Genomic DNA, 15,492 nt, shown 5'->3' with positions numbered 1-15,492 from the left:
TATTTTTTGCACTACCAATTAATGGCAATTCTGCTGCACCCGCAAGTAAAAGGAATCTCAGGGTTCTATGTACGTACTCTGACAATAAATCTGAAATCTAACCCCTATATTAACTGTGCCCACAATTAACCTCCATCCCCAGTTTGAACAGGGGGAGGAAACCAGAGCCATGGGGGAAACCCACACAGACAGGAGAGAATGTACAAACTCCTTATAGATAGCAAGGAATTCCAAACCTAATCACGATCACTGGTACTGTAAAGCGTTGCACTTACCACTATGTCAACCGTGCCACCCTATTAACCTCTAACAGGTCTCCCCTCAATCTCTGATGTTCCAAAGAAAACAATGTTTGCCCAAACTCTCCTTACCCTCTAATCCAGGAAATCTTGGTAAATTTCTTTATTCTCTTTCCAAAGTCTTCACATCCTTCCTGTAATAGGGACAACCAGAATTTCACATAGTACTCCGGTGCGGCCTTACTAAAGGTGCAACATGACCTCCTTAGTTTTATACTTAATGCCTTACTCAGTGAGGTCAAACACACCTTACCTCCTGCTTGACATCTGATCTTGTCTCACCTCATCTAACCGCGCAGCACACTCCCTCATTGCTGCAAGGGGAGCACAGGCCTTGATTCTTGCTGGAGTTCAAGTTGCTGGAGTGGGACTTGAACCTAGTGAGATGGAGGTGGCACTTCTACCTAATAGAGGACAGAGAGAGAGATGAGTGGACAAATGTCTGGCTGGGGAAGTGATGTGGTACATGTGAAGTTGTGCACATTGAGACAAATTTTAAAAACTTTAAATAGTGAAAGATTCCATCTCATCATTCCGTCTCCCTCCACTTTCCTTCACCAACTCCCATGGAAAGACACCAGGGTCCAAGGTCAACAGTACAGAGGTTTTCCTGCTGGATCTTGAGTCCTGGTTCATGGTTTAACATGGAACATTCCAGCACAGTACTGACCCTTCAATCCATGGCACTGTGCCAACCTCATCCACATTAATCTAAACCTTCCCTCCCACACACCCACAACCCTCTCTTTTTCTGACATCCACGTAAGAGTTTTTTCTATGTCCCCCATTGCACCAGCCTCCACCATCACCCCAGGCAATGCGTTCCAGACACACACCACTCTGTGTTATAAAGCTTACTTCTGAGGGGGGAGGGGAAGGTTTGAAGGGAAGGGGGTTTGTGTGACCTGGGTGGACCAGGACAGTACAGCAGAGGAACAGCCCCTTCGCCCACGTGTCTGTGCTGACCGATGTAAACCTACTTCACGTCAATCTAACCCCTCCCAACCTCACACACATAACTCTCTATTTTTCTCACATTACTGCCTGTCTCTTCTTTCTTTGGCTTGGCTTCGCGGATGAAGATTTATGGAGGGGTGATGTCCACGTCAGCTGCAGGCTCGTTTGTGGCTGACAAGTCCGATGCGGGACAGGCAGACACGGTTGCAGCGGTTGCAAGGGAAAATTGGTTGGTTGGGGTTGGGTGTTGGGTTTTTCCTCCTTTGTCTTTTGTCAGTGAGGTGGGCTCTGCGGTCTTCTTCAAAGGAGGTTGCTGCCCGCCGAACTGTGAGGCGCCAAGATGCACGGTTTGAGGCGATATCAGCCCACTGGCGATGGTCAATGTGGCAGGCACCAAGAGATTTATTTAGGCAGTCCTTGTACCTCTTCTTTGGTGCACCTCTGTCACGGTGGCCAGTGGAGAGCTCGCCATATAACTCGATCTTGGGAAGGCGATGGTCCTCCATTCTGGAGACGTGACCTACCCAGCGCAGTTGGATCTTCAGCAGCGTGGATTCGATGCTGTCAGCCTCTGCAATCTCGAGTACTTCGATGTTAGGGATGAAGTCACTCCAATGAACGTTGAGGATGGAGCGGAGACAACGCTGGTGGAAGCGTTCTAGGAGCCGTAGGTAATGCCGGTAGAGGACCCATGATTCGGAGCCGAACAGGAGTGTGGGTATGACAACGGCTCTGTATATGCTAATATTTGTGAGGTTTTTCAGTTGGTTGTTTTTCCGGACTCTTTTGTGTAGTCTTCCAAAGGCGCTATTTGCCTTGGCGAGTCTGTTGTCTATCTCGTTGTTGATCCTTGCATCCGATGAAATGGTGCAGCCGAGATAGGTAAACGGGTTGACCGTTTTGAGTTTTGTGTGCCCGATGGAGATGTGGAGGGGCTGGTAGTCATGGTGGGGAGCTGGCTGATGGAGGACCTCAGTTTTCTTCAGGCTGACTTCCAGGCCAAACATTTTGGCAGTTTCCGCAAAACAGGACGTCAAGCGCTGAAGAGCTGGCTCTGAATGGGCAACTAAAGCGGCATCGTCTGCAAAGAGTAGTTCACGGACAAGTTGCCTAAGAATCTTTTAAATGTCCCTATTGTACCAATCTCCACCACCATCCCCAGCAATACATTCCAGGCACCCATCACTCCTTGAATAAAAATGCTTACTTCTGACATCTCCCCTAAACGAATGTTCTCTGGTGTTGCTATTGTCTCCCAGGGAGAAAGTTGCTGGCTGTCCACCCTATCTAAGGCCATCATGAGTCACTCTATTAAGTCACCTCTCACCCTCCATCGGTCCAAAGAGAAAAATCTGTTAACCTTTATTCACCAGACATGATTGGAAAAATGATACTGTTTGATAATTTGTAGAATGTACATATGCCCTGAAGTTCATACTTGCTGCAGCCACACAGGTACATAAGGTACACCAACTACAATGGTTTAACTTAATTTTCCACAATATATCATGAGCACTGGCAGCGAGAATGCTGAACGACCAAAGGAAATGCTTACACTAACCATCTGAAACAATATTTATTTGTACATATGAATACTTGTCCTGCATGTGTATTGTCTGTATGTGTGTTATGTCTGATTGTGTGTCTGCATGTTTTGCACCGAGGACCAGCAAACAGGGGAGGAGGGATGGCTCTGTAAATAGAGAGGGAAGGAGGTGGAGAGCTGGAGGAAAAGAGACAGAGGGAAGGTAGGGAGAACAGAGTGGGCTAGCAGAAATCAGAAAAGTCAGTATTAATGCCATCTGGTTAGAGTAAATTAAGTGGGGTTGGGGTAGTAGCTGCTGGGAAAAAACTGTGCTTGACCAAGAGGTGTTGGACTAAAGGATTCTGTATCTTCTACCTGAAGGAGGTATCAGTGAGAACAGGTTCTGATCATTACAATGGGGGTCCTTTATGGTGTCAGCTGTTTTCTTGAGGCGGTCTCTTGGACAAATGGGTTAGGGAAATTAGCAGGATGCCATTGTTTATTACAAAAGGAATTGAATACAAAACCAGGAGGTTATGCTTCGCTAATATAGGACATTGATGAGACCACATCTGGAGTATTGTGCACAGTAATGAGTTGGTCTGAGGGGCATGTTTCCATGTGAGATTGATGAACAGTATCCTGTCACTGAATAAATCATTTCAAAATATTTATATATATTTATTTTAAATTATAACTTTATGAATATAGTTTACATTATTATTATGTGTGTGTGCACCATGGTCAAGAGAAATGCTGATTCATCTGGTTGTATACATACAGTGAGATGATCATAAACTTGACCTTGTATAGTTCTATAATTCATGGATAGCGCGACAGTATTGCAGGGTCAGCGACCAGAGTTCAAATCCGGTGTTGTCCTTAAGGAGTTTGTATGTTCTCCCCATGTCCGTGTGGGTTTCCTCTAAGTGCATCAGTTTCCACCCATGTTCCAAAAAGTAGGTTAATTGGGATATTCGGGCAGCATGGACTTGTGGGCCAGAAGGGCCTGTTACCGTGTTGTATGTCTAAATTTAAAATTTAATACATTTAAATTTTAACAAATTTAAAATGCTGGAAGAACTCAGCAGGTCACTCAGCAGGTCACTCAGCATCCATAGGCTGCCCAACCTGCTGAAGATTTCAGGTATTTTTATCTCAGTATACTCACTGTTCTCCAACAGCGGTGGCAGTGATCCCTGCTATGCGTGTTGGAGAATGATCCATTGACTCACACAGCTCATCGAAATATCAGTGGCAGCAAATTCTCAATGGAAAAGAGAAACCCTGCTTATCTTCCCCACGCTCACTTCATTCTCAAAACCTCTGGCAGTCAGTTGTTGTCTGCTCTGTTCTGGGACCACCAAATGATCTGTCTGCACTATTGAAAAGCTACTTTTTCCCTAAGTACTAAATGGAACTGTGAGATTGTTTTTTTTCTACTTTGGCATGTGGTAATTTTAAGTATAGTTTTGTGCCTCTTAAGTACATTTGTGGCTGCTGCAAGCAGGAATTTCCATGCATCTGCACATTGTACTTGTGTATGACAATGAACTCCCATTACATCACTGTATACCTGTCCTCTGTTCCTTGCTACTTCACCTGCCTACTCTTCCTGTTTCTCAATCTGTCAGCTGTCCACTCAGCACTCGGTCGTGATAGAAAGATGGGCGTCTCTCCTTGGTGTCCTTTACAATGAATTCTGTGGTTAAGAGGTGTATTTGCCTTCATTAATCGTGGAATTGAATTTTGGAGCCAACAGCTATATAGGACTCTGGTCAGACACCACTGGGAGTACTGTGCTCAGTTCTGGTCACCTCACTACCAGAAGGATGTGGAAGCCATAGATTTACAAGGACGTTATCTGGATTAGGGAGCATGCCTTATGAAAACAGGTTGAGTGAACTTGACCTTTTCTTCTTGGAGCTTCAGAGGATAAGAGGTGACCTGATAGAGGTGTTTAAGATGATGAGGCATTGATTGTGCAGATAGTCAGAGGCTTTTTCCCAGGGCTGAAATGGTTGCCATAAGAGGACACAAGTTTAAGGTGCTGGGGAGTAAATACAGAAGAGATGTCAGGGTTAAGTCTTTTACGCAGAGAGTGGTGGGTGCGTGGAATGTGCTGCCATCAACGTTGGTGGAGGTGGATACGATAGGGTATTTAAAAAGACTTTTGGATAAGTACAATGGAGCTTAGAAAAATAGAGGGCTATGGGTAAGCCTAATAATTTCTAAGGTAGCGACATATTTGGCACAACTTTGTGGGCCGAAGGTCCTGTATTGTGCTGTAGGTTTTATATGTTTCTATTAATACACACCTTTGATTAATGCTTGTAAAATCTTGCTGTGCATAAATTGGCTGATGTGTTTCTTTCATGGTTTTATCTACTGAAGGGTCAAGTTAGACAGAATCAAAATTATCCATTTTGTTTAAATTTAGCATTTTAAATTTAAATGTTAAATTTATTTACAACATGGTAGCTGATTCTGGCCATTGAAATCTATGCCACCCAATTAACCTACCAACCTCATGTTTTTTTGTAATGTGGGAGGAAATCAGATATAGAGAGAATGAACAAAGACATCACTGGATTCAAACCCGGGTTGTGAGCGCTGTAATAACTTTGTGCTTATCGCCCCATCCAGACACTTAGGATTGTTGTGTCTCAGACTCTGCCCCTTTCCTTCCATTGTGGACATCTACCCTAATGCCTCAAGAAAGAAGCCAGGATCCCCATCACCTGTACAATGCACTCATGCATCAAAACATCTATAAAAAAAACAACTATAATGGCATATGTAATTGAATTAAAATGACACAATAAATACAGCCAAATAAATAAATAATGTTTGTCCTACCACAAAAAAATTTGGGGTTTGTCATTATGAAGACAATCCTTTTGTGGTGTTGGATCAGTCCATTTCCACTTATTTAGCCAATAATGGTGGTGTCGTCAAAGCCTGCATTCGCCACATCAGATGGTATTTTTTCTGTCTTCCTGACAATTGTCCTCGCATCCACCATTTCCTCTGGCAGCTCGTTCCAGGTACCCACTGCCCACACTGTGTGATGAAGGTGAGCCTAGGTCCCTTACCTCTCTCAACTTAAGTCCATACCCTCTACTTTTATATCCCCCTATCCTGGAGAAAGTCCAAGCCTATTCTCTTCATTATGTTATACATTTACCCCTCAGCCTCCTAACGCTCCGGGTGGGGGTGGGGGGGGGGGGGAGAGAAGAGTCCTACCCTATGTGGTCTCTCTTCACAACTTAAAACCTCCAGAATTGGTAACATCCTTGTGTATTTTTTCTGCACCCTTTCCAGTTTAATAGCATCATTCCTATACCATGAGGGGCATGGATAAAGTGAATGATAAACAGGGTAGATAGTTCAAAAACTACAGGGCATAGGTATAAGGTGAGAGATTTCAAAGAAGCCCAAGAGGTAACATTTTCACAAAGAAGGCAGTTCACACCTGGAACAAGCTGTGAAGGGAAGTCATGAAATTACACTATTCCAAATATATTTGGACAAATACGTATATGGATAGGAAGATTTTAGATTTGGAGCAAATGAGACTAGCCCAGAATGGCAACTTGGTCAACACAGACAGTTGAGCTGAAGAGCCTGTACTGTATGACTCTTTGACCATCTAACAGATGTGTGATGATGGCCTTGAACTTGGAAGTATTGTCCGAGGACAAATCAGTCATTGGTTCTCTATCCTGCCAACGGATAGCGCTGACTTTGCAGAGTCAATCAGTAGCATAGTAAAACCCCTGGTATCCGACACCTATGGGGATTGGTAAATGCTGGATAAGCGAATTTGGCAGTGACTTGAGACTGAGTGTTGTGATTGGCAAACTGACCCCTAGGGGGTGCCAAATTTAAACTTTTGTAGCGGCGGCTACACTGTTCCTGCAATAACACGCAACCAGACAGGTTGAGCTCAGTGAGCAGACTAGTTCATTGCAGGCTGCTGAGCTGCACTTATACTCCCAGCCCAGACCTGGCTGAGAACTGCGCTGGAGAACGCTGACATCATCCGGGCGTCATGTGGTCCCCAAGCACGGGTTTCTGAGCCCCAAGCTGGAAGGGAAATCCCCGATGGTGCCATTCTGTCTTTCCATAGTTCTTGGAGGTGCCACCTGTTTGTCCCTCCAAAGTGTGCAGGGAAGTTGGACAATCGGAAATCACTGCTCTTCTGTGAGCTGGACACCAGATGTGAGGCCTTGGGACTTCATAAACTTTTTTCCTCCATTGAAAGGTCATTGAGAATTTCATCAAAGTCTCCTTCACTGAGCAATACACAAACTTGCTGGAGAAACTCAGCAGGTCATGCAGCATCTAAAGGGTGACCAACATTTTGGGCCTAAGCAAGGTGTAAGCAAAAAGCAAGCAGGTGCCTGAAATAAAATGGTGGGGGTGACAAGGGAGGAAGGGGCAGCAGGAGGAGTACAGATTAACAGGCAAGAGGTTATAGATGGGAAAGTATAGAAGAGAAAAAAATTGAGGTTATAGGGGAAGGAGTAGCTCTCTGTTAATGGAGGGAAGGGAGTAGGAAGCTGGAGAAAAGGAGATCGAGAGACAGGGAAGAGAGACATAGAGGAGGGATTTAACAGAAACCTGAGAAGTCGATGTTGATGTTGACTGGTTTGGAGAGTGCCCAGACAGAAATATTAGGTGTTGGTTTCAATGTTGTTCTTCTGAGAAAGGGAAAGTGCTTCTTATCTCCCAGCGATCTGTTGGACCTTAACTGTTATGAAGCACTGAGATGCAGAGAGGGGGCAGGTGCAGGATGTTGGAGGTCCTTTAATATCCAGATGTTTTGTACAAATGCTAGCTTTTTATCTGATTCATCAATGAAAATCAATGATGGGTCTCTAAATCCACCCAGCTCAATGTTCATCCCTTCAAAGTTCAAATTTATTGTCAGAGTACATAAACAACATCACATACAATCCTGAGATTCTTTTTTTTCCTGCTGGGCTTAGCAATTTCTATACCAGACAAACTGTGCAGATGCAGATATACAGTAATAAATGTTTCATAAGCATTTGACAAACAAAATGAAATAAACAATGTGAAAATAACTATTCAATGGCAAGTTACTCTGGGCTTTGAGATGGACTACTATATGGTAGAATATAAATGCAAGCTTTTCTTTCCAATGTAAATTCCAAGTTGCAAATTCAGATTTGGTATAAGACTCTAGCAAATTTCTACAGGCGTGGACTGGTTGCATCTCTGGTGTGGAGGTGCCAAGGCACAAGACAGGAAAAGGCTGCAGAAGGTTGTAAACTCAGCCAACACCATCATGGGCATCAATCTTCACTCCATTAAGGACATCTATAAGAGGCGGTATCTCCAGAAAAAAGACCCTCACCACCCAGACCACTTCTCACAGCTACCATCAGGAAGGAGGTACATGAGCCTGAAGACCCACACCCAATGGTACAGAAACAGCTTCTTCCCCTCCATCATCAGATTTCTGAATGGATGATGAACCATGACACAACCTTACTTTTATTGATTTATTTATTTAAATAATGTATTTACAGAACAGTAATGTATAGCCATTTTTGCAGCTTGTTCTGCACCATACTGCTGCCGCAAAACAATAAATTTCTTGACACACGTTCATGATGATGAACTGGATTCTGAAAATATTGGCAAGTCGCCGTTTTTATCTTACATGCAAGCCTGCCATCTGCTGGTCCTGATTTGAACTGATAAACCATCCCAGATCACGGCAGCGAACCAGCGAGGGCTCAGCGGCTTAAGGACCTACCATATAGTTTGGCATACAAGTCGAGTCTGGAGTCAAAAATGGTGGGGGTTGGCATATGCAGTGACAAAAAGGAGTCCTTAAATTCAATTCAAAAAAACCACTTGACGCCGATTCGGCATAGAAGTCGACCTTTGGAAAACCAAAAAAAAACAAATTTTCATGCTACTAGTATATCAGAACAAAATTTTTATTGGGGAAAAAAAATACATTTAGAATCCTTCAAAATAACTATCATTGCCTGAGGCAAAGATCTTGGCAAGCACATCCATACTCACTATATAAACAGTCAACATACGGTTCCCAGTCTATATCTGATGAGGAAGCTTTGTCGTCAATGTCTCACAATAAATCATCTTCCATGCCATCAATTGCTAAGAGATACCGCACTTTTTAAATGCTTTTATCACAGTCTCTACTTTAATCTATGCTTTGAGGATGAAGTGACACAGCCCATCAGCCCTGGCTTTTGTGAACGATTTTTCTGCACTCGACATCCAAGTATTCTATTCTTAATGCCCATGGTCTTTGAATGATTTGTTCAAGCAGACGTCAAATCACCTGGGATAACCGCCATGTATTATTTTGTGCTAATCTACTTTTAGTGTTCTCAGTTAAGTGGGTATGACACATATTCCAGACCAGCAAACTCCACTCCTTGCATAAACTGCCTGGATATTAACTTCATCCCGTTGGCCATGCACGATAACACCACCGAAAACCTTTCATGGCCTGTACTTCTGGTTTGTAGTTTTCACACCTTTACATTCAACTGTTCTATTGCCTATCATGTAACATTCATGGGGGTTTTGTCCATGTTTCATATTTGCCAATGCAAACTGGCGTTTCTGCCAGTTATGTACAATAAACTGGTGAAACTTGCTTTATGATCAAAATCTTTTGGCAGATTATTCCTGTTCGTGAAATGGTTGCACCAGCCTACTGCAGCTTCAAATTCTTTACTGTGTTCTGGCGGAGACTTGGCCCACTGAAGTGCAGAAGTTCTTATTTCATTTCAGGTGACTACGTAGCAACCTTGCTTTTCTGTTCACGTACCCATTTTGCAACGTGATTTTCCAACTCTGGCCAACGAGAGTCCTCCTCAATGAAGATCGCTTCTTTAGTATTTTTCTTAAAGTACTTTCTTTCTTCCTCCAATCTCTTACCAACTTCTCATATATCTCAAATTTTCTTGCAGCAGCCCAGTTGCTGGATTTCTTGGCTATTTCTATTACTTTTAACTTAAAACTTGTTTCATACTTTTGTTACTCTGCTGGGGCCTCCATGACAACCACCACCCCCAGGCAATGCCCAACAGCTCAGCCATCACAATTCTTGAGGGGGGGGGGGGGAAGTCGGCATATGCCTGATATATGATAAAACCATGAAAAATAGGCCGAAAATGGGGACTCAACTTTTCTGAAGGTCAACTTATACACCGAAGTATATGGAACATAGGTAGTGGGCGACTTGCGACAGGGGGACCCACGTGGGCTGCTGGAGACTGGCTTATGGGAACCAGGTATAAGAGCACGGATTCGAGAGGGTGCTGAGGACAAGAAGGGGATCCGAAGGGCTTCCTGATTATGTGGGAGGTTTGGATTTGGAGCTCGGGTTGCTGATGGTTTGAACCCCTTATGATTTTGCTTATGTTGGTATTAATTTGCACAAATCTATTGTTAGATGTAAAGGGTTGAAATGTTTTACACAGAGAAAGTTGATTGTCAACCCTGTGGGAAGATTTAATTGTAGAATTAAAAATTCTATTATTTTAGATTGAAGAGCAATTTGAAAAAGAATTAGGATTATCTCATCAGTACATGGAATTGCTTTTCAATTACTTTTTGCCTATTTGTTCCCTTCAAACAAAAGAAGCTAAGAAAAAGTGTGATTGGATTTCTCATACAAATGGAGGATATAATAGTTCGATCTAACACCAGTGAATTATGCCTGCACTAGGGAGACTAAAGAGAGATGAGGGAGGAGTTGGCCAGTGTACACTGGGGGAAATACAGGATGCGTGGTGAGACAGTTGAGGAACAGTGGAAGAGTCTCAAGAGATTCTTCAGTGCTCAACAACTGGTTAAAAGCAAGGACAGCAAGGGTAGGGAGAGCCAGCCTTGCGGAAGTAAAGGAAGGCATCGTGCATACAAATTCAAAACTGGAAGATTGGGAAAACTTTAAAAAGTAATAAAGAACTACTCAGTCAGCAATAAAGACAGGGAAGATATATTACATTGAAGATTTTGCTTCCTGAACACTTTTGGGTGTATTTTATGGGATTTGCGTTGCTGATCATCAGTCACCACCTTAAAAATTTCCCATCACATTCCATTTTTTAGATCTAACCTATTTTTGTGATTTCCTGACATTTTTAAATTTACTTCAAGCAGACAAAACCATGAAGTCCAAAATGTTATTGAAAATTCATTTTCTGCATTTGCACTTGGACTCGTCCCCTGCTGATCTTGGTGCCGTCAGTGATGAACACGGTGAAAGGTTTCACCAGGATACTGTGACCATGGAAAAGTGGTACCAGGGCAACTGGAGTCCATCAATGCTGGCCGACTATTGTTAGACATTGACACAAGAGGTATCAGATGCTGAGTATATATGAAAATCAGTGGCAAACATTTTTAGATCAGTTGAACTAATGCAATGTGTCAGCATCTTTATGCGATTAAACATATGAAATGCAATAAAAGTTAATTTAATGTTTCTCCAGCTTCCGACATGATACAGCAAATCTGAAATTATCTTTGCGCTCAGCTCGAAATTGTCTATCACAATCCCAAATTTTATTTCAGGAAGCAAACATTTTGTTTTAAATTGTCCAGTATTCTGAAAGCTCTTCTTCTCCACTCTCCATGGCTATGTCATTTACTGTGCAAGCCCTACTTTCAAGCCCCATACAAACCCCCCCTTTCTTCTTAAACCCATGCCTTCTAGTTGTTGAGCATTCATTTTAACTATGCTCCTCATTTTATCAACCTCTATCAGATCACCTCTCAGCCTCTTACAGTATAGGGAATAAAGACCCAGGCTATGCAAAGTGCAAAACCTTACACTTGTCAGGGTTAGCGGAATGCTATTACAGCACCAGCGGTTTGAATCCAGTTCTCTCTGTAAGGAGTTTGCATGGATTTCCTCCAAGTGCTCCAGTTTCCTCCCACCCTTCAAAACGTACCAGGTTGCAGGTCAATTGGGTGTAATTAGACAGAACAGGCTCGAGGGCCTGTTACTGTGCACTATGTCTAAATCTAAAATGTAACCATCCTTTTGCAGACAAAAGAGATTGGGATGCTGGAAGCAAAAAAAACAAGATGTCAGAAGGGCTCAGCTGGTTATGTTGTCTGACCTACTGAATTTCTCCAGCAACTTATTTGTTGCTGAACATTCTTTCAGTTAGGTGACTATAAATAGACTTATGCAAGTAGTCATCAAATTGCCATCAAGCACTGACAGCACAAAAGCTCTTTATTTTACATGCTGGTTGTCCTTTTTGTGCCTCATTCTGATGCTGCAACCAATCATCTGTTTAATCATCGTTTCTTCAGTAACAGGGTAGCTAGAACTGGGCGACAGAGCCTCAGGATTCAAAGGTGTTAATTTAGGACACGGAGGAACTCCTTTTCACAGAGTACTAATACTATGGACAGATTTTGGCACATTTGGAGAATTGAGGGCGATGGGGAAAAGGCAGGTAGATGGAGCAGAATCCACAGCCTGAGCCTCAGGCTCCAACAACTTCTGAACAATTTGGGGGTTGAGAACCAGGGATCAGGAGGTTTCAGGGACAACGAGATCCATGGCCACTCAACTTCGCAAAAGGGTCTCTCTTATATTCCCGTTTTAATAATATGGTGAATTAGTTGACGATTCTTTGTTTACTTTTGTGGAGCAAGGAAAGATTTTTGTCATGTCTGTGAGAAATGGTTGGCTACCAGAAATTGAGGCTTAGACTCAAATCTTTGGTGTTCAAAGCAGTCACCAAATCTGCACTTGCCCTGCCCGCATCCATTGTCAGGAGGAAGCCAAATGCAAACTTGGGGTGGCACTGTTAGCATAGCGGTCAGCACAACTCTGTTACAACGCCAGTGTTTGGGAAGAGGGTTCAAATCCCATGCTGTCTGTAAGGAGTTTGTACGTTCTCCCTGCGTCTGCGTGGGTTTCCACCAGGTGCCCTGGTTTCCTTCCATTGTTCAAAACATATCGGGGGTGCAGGTCAATTGGGTGTAAATTGGGCAGCACTCGTGGGTCAAAGGGTCTGTTTTGGGGATGCATACCTAAATTTAACATTTAAAAAATTAAAACAAGTTTCCTACATCAAATTCCTTGATATGAAGCAAGAAAGGTACATCTTAAATCAAATTTTCTAATTTTAGGTAACATCCACCTCCATTTGGCTCCACTGTTTCTATCTTTCCTATACTGACAATCCCCCCCTCACCCCCCACCAAAATCCTAGCTCTTCCTAGTGATCTCTCCCCCTACCTGAATGCTGCCAGTCCCAGAGTTCCTCCTATAGCCATTGTTTGCTCAAGATCCCAGTACAGTCCAACATGGTGCGATGACATTGAGTGCAAGCACTCTGAATTGGGAGTTCCACTTATTCTTTTCTCAAACTCCCAAATTATATCTTTAATGTTACAAATAATATAAACAGAGGGCTGAAACAGGTCATATTAGAAAATTTATCAAATACTAAACAGTGGTTTGGCAGATTTATACTTGCAGAAAGTAATTATTTGGTTCTTGGTTTTTTATATATATATATATGTAAATATATTACAGATTATACAGTACTTTATTAGAACAGTACATTATAGATTCAGTGTCCAAGCAAAAAAATAAAGCAATTTAAAATGGCAGAAATATCAATTGTTAACAGTTTTTCTAATAGGTAAATGATCCAAGAAAGTCTGACCACCATGCTGATCAACCCCCGTTAATGTTGCAAACAAAGCAACTTGAAGCTTAGTAAAAGTTTGTCTTCCTATTCCATTGGTGCTTCAAACAATCTGTTTGTTACGATGCTACTCACAAGTAACACAAGGTTCCCTGACAAGAGAGATAGGCAAGACTGGTTGGAAGGGGAGCCAACAAATCAGACATGTTGGACCTGTATCAATTTCTAAATCTCTTAACTGAATGATATGACAACAAGTAAAAAGTTGAGATAGAACCTCAGCTGACCTATTTAAGTTGAAATTATAACTCATTTTCTAAATTGAAGATTTTTGAAGGAAGAGGAGATATATGTGGACTCTTGGGTGGATTGGATCAGCAACTTGTATATCAATGATAGGAAACCATCTAGAGAGCCCCACATTCACATCAGACTACCCCAAGTAGCAGGTGCAAAACTCCAATGCCCTACATACTCTGAACAATGTAGTTTAAATGGACAATCTTTAAAAATAAACTCCATGCTTTAAAGCAGTTCTGACATTTTTTTTAATCCACACTGTACAATTGCTGAAGGCTATTGCACAATACTGTTCTTGATTAGTGTAGATTATGAGAAAAAAAGTCTGTCAGCTCAATGATAAAGTTGGAAACTTTAACTGCATGGACTCTTCACTCCCAACCCACAAATGCTGAGTGTCTGAAGATAGCTCAAATGAGATAACTAAAGACTTAAAGGATATTTTTTGCAGAGGTTTGCAATAAAGCAGGATTGAAAGATATCGTACTCCCGATAATATGCCCCAGGATTCATGTTCAAATATTAAATCATTGCTCTCATGCTATCTCAATTTCCACAATTGAATGGACATGTAGGCATTGGGCAAGGATTGGATCAAGGCTGGTCACAACTGTTGAAAAAGATTGGTTTGAAACAACAAATGGTATAATTGCAAATTGTTTATCTGTTAAAGAGAAGTTGCTACGAACCCTCAAAAGTGGACATGTATATGATTATGAAAAATGTCAACCTGCAGCAAGATATTTAAATGGGGCTGGCTCAGCATGAGGATTGAAAATGAAAGAGTTCTTCTAGGCATGACTGATGATAGGGTGGACAATATAATGACAGGACTGAGAATCAACAATCCTCCTACTTTCAGGATGTATGATGAAGCATTTTCCCTCAACAGTCTGCTTTATTGATATTCAAGCCATGATTTTTGAGAATCCACTTCCTACATAAATATTTATATCAGAGAATAAGAATCTGATAGAGAAGGCCACAACATTCTTTAATGTGTGAAACTGCAACATGTCAGGTGTAAGAATATAGCACCAGAAATAATAATGGAGTAGTTTCAACTCTGCATCAGACAAGAATGTGGGGGGGGAAAGTAGAACAGACCAACATAGCTGCAGGTTTTGATCAATGTGCAACATGAATCTACCAAGAAAATCACTAAGCTGCCAATATATGGATCATTATATAAATGGTTACTATTTGGAAATACTATAAACAGCTATTTCTCCATCCTAAACCACCTCCCAATACAATTGGCAGCGCGTTCTCATGTGCCTGTGAGGAACTGTTTCAGTTTTGGTACACACTTGGAAAGTTATGGAGAAGATCAAAAGCAATGTATAGTAAATAAATATTCAAACCTAATAAATCAAATGTATATAATTTTTGGACAAGGGATTAAAAAATGAATTCCTCTCTCTCAATTGCAAGGGGTGAGAGAATCCATGAGTTACACCAAGATCCATAGATAGATTTGAAGCTGCTACACAGGGGGAGAAGAATGATACCATAAAATCTGCCACTTTAAAACAGTTTGCTTGCTTGGATACAGATTCAAGTAGAATTTTTAAAAACATTCGGTTAGGGGGAGGTGAAGAAAAGCAGGGGAAGTGGAAGAGAGACTCAAACACTGGCCATTCCAAACCATTGAGTGTACGGTCAGTCTCTGCTCGGACTGGTGCGATGGACTCCGTGGAAGCTGCTGTACAAC

The 15,492-nt window shown here is 42.1% G+C and overlaps 2 protein-coding genes across 2 annotated transcripts in view; both read right to left on the bottom strand.

Moving 5' to 3' along the window:
• Positions 1-435, bottom strand: part of LOC138744328 (slit homolog 1 protein-like) — a 245,922-nt gene extending 245,487 nt beyond the window's left edge. Inside the window, exon 1 of the mRNA XM_069900273.1 lies at positions 372-435. The gene's annotated coding sequence lies outside the window, so the exon portion shown is untranslated. The remainder of the gene's footprint in view (positions 1-371) is intronic.
• A 199-nt stretch (positions 436-634) lies between these two features.
• Positions 635-15,492, bottom strand: part of pi4k2a (phosphatidylinositol 4-kinase type 2 alpha) — a 54,111-nt gene continuing 39,253 nt past the window's right edge. Inside the window, exon 10 of the transcript XR_011345445.1 lies at positions 635-703. The gene's annotated coding sequence lies outside the window, so the exon portion shown is untranslated. The remainder of the gene's footprint in view (positions 704-15,492) is intronic.

This window comes from Narcine bancroftii, chromosome 10, assembly GCF_036971445.1.
Source record: "Narcine bancroftii isolate sNarBan1 chromosome 10, sNarBan1.hap1, whole genome shotgun sequence".
Taxonomy (NCBI): Eukaryota; Metazoa; Chordata; class Chondrichthyes; order Torpediniformes; family Narcinidae; genus Narcine; species Narcine bancroftii.
The sequence above is the reverse complement of the archived record's forward strand: the minus strand, read 5'-3'. Positions and strand labels throughout refer to the sequence as shown.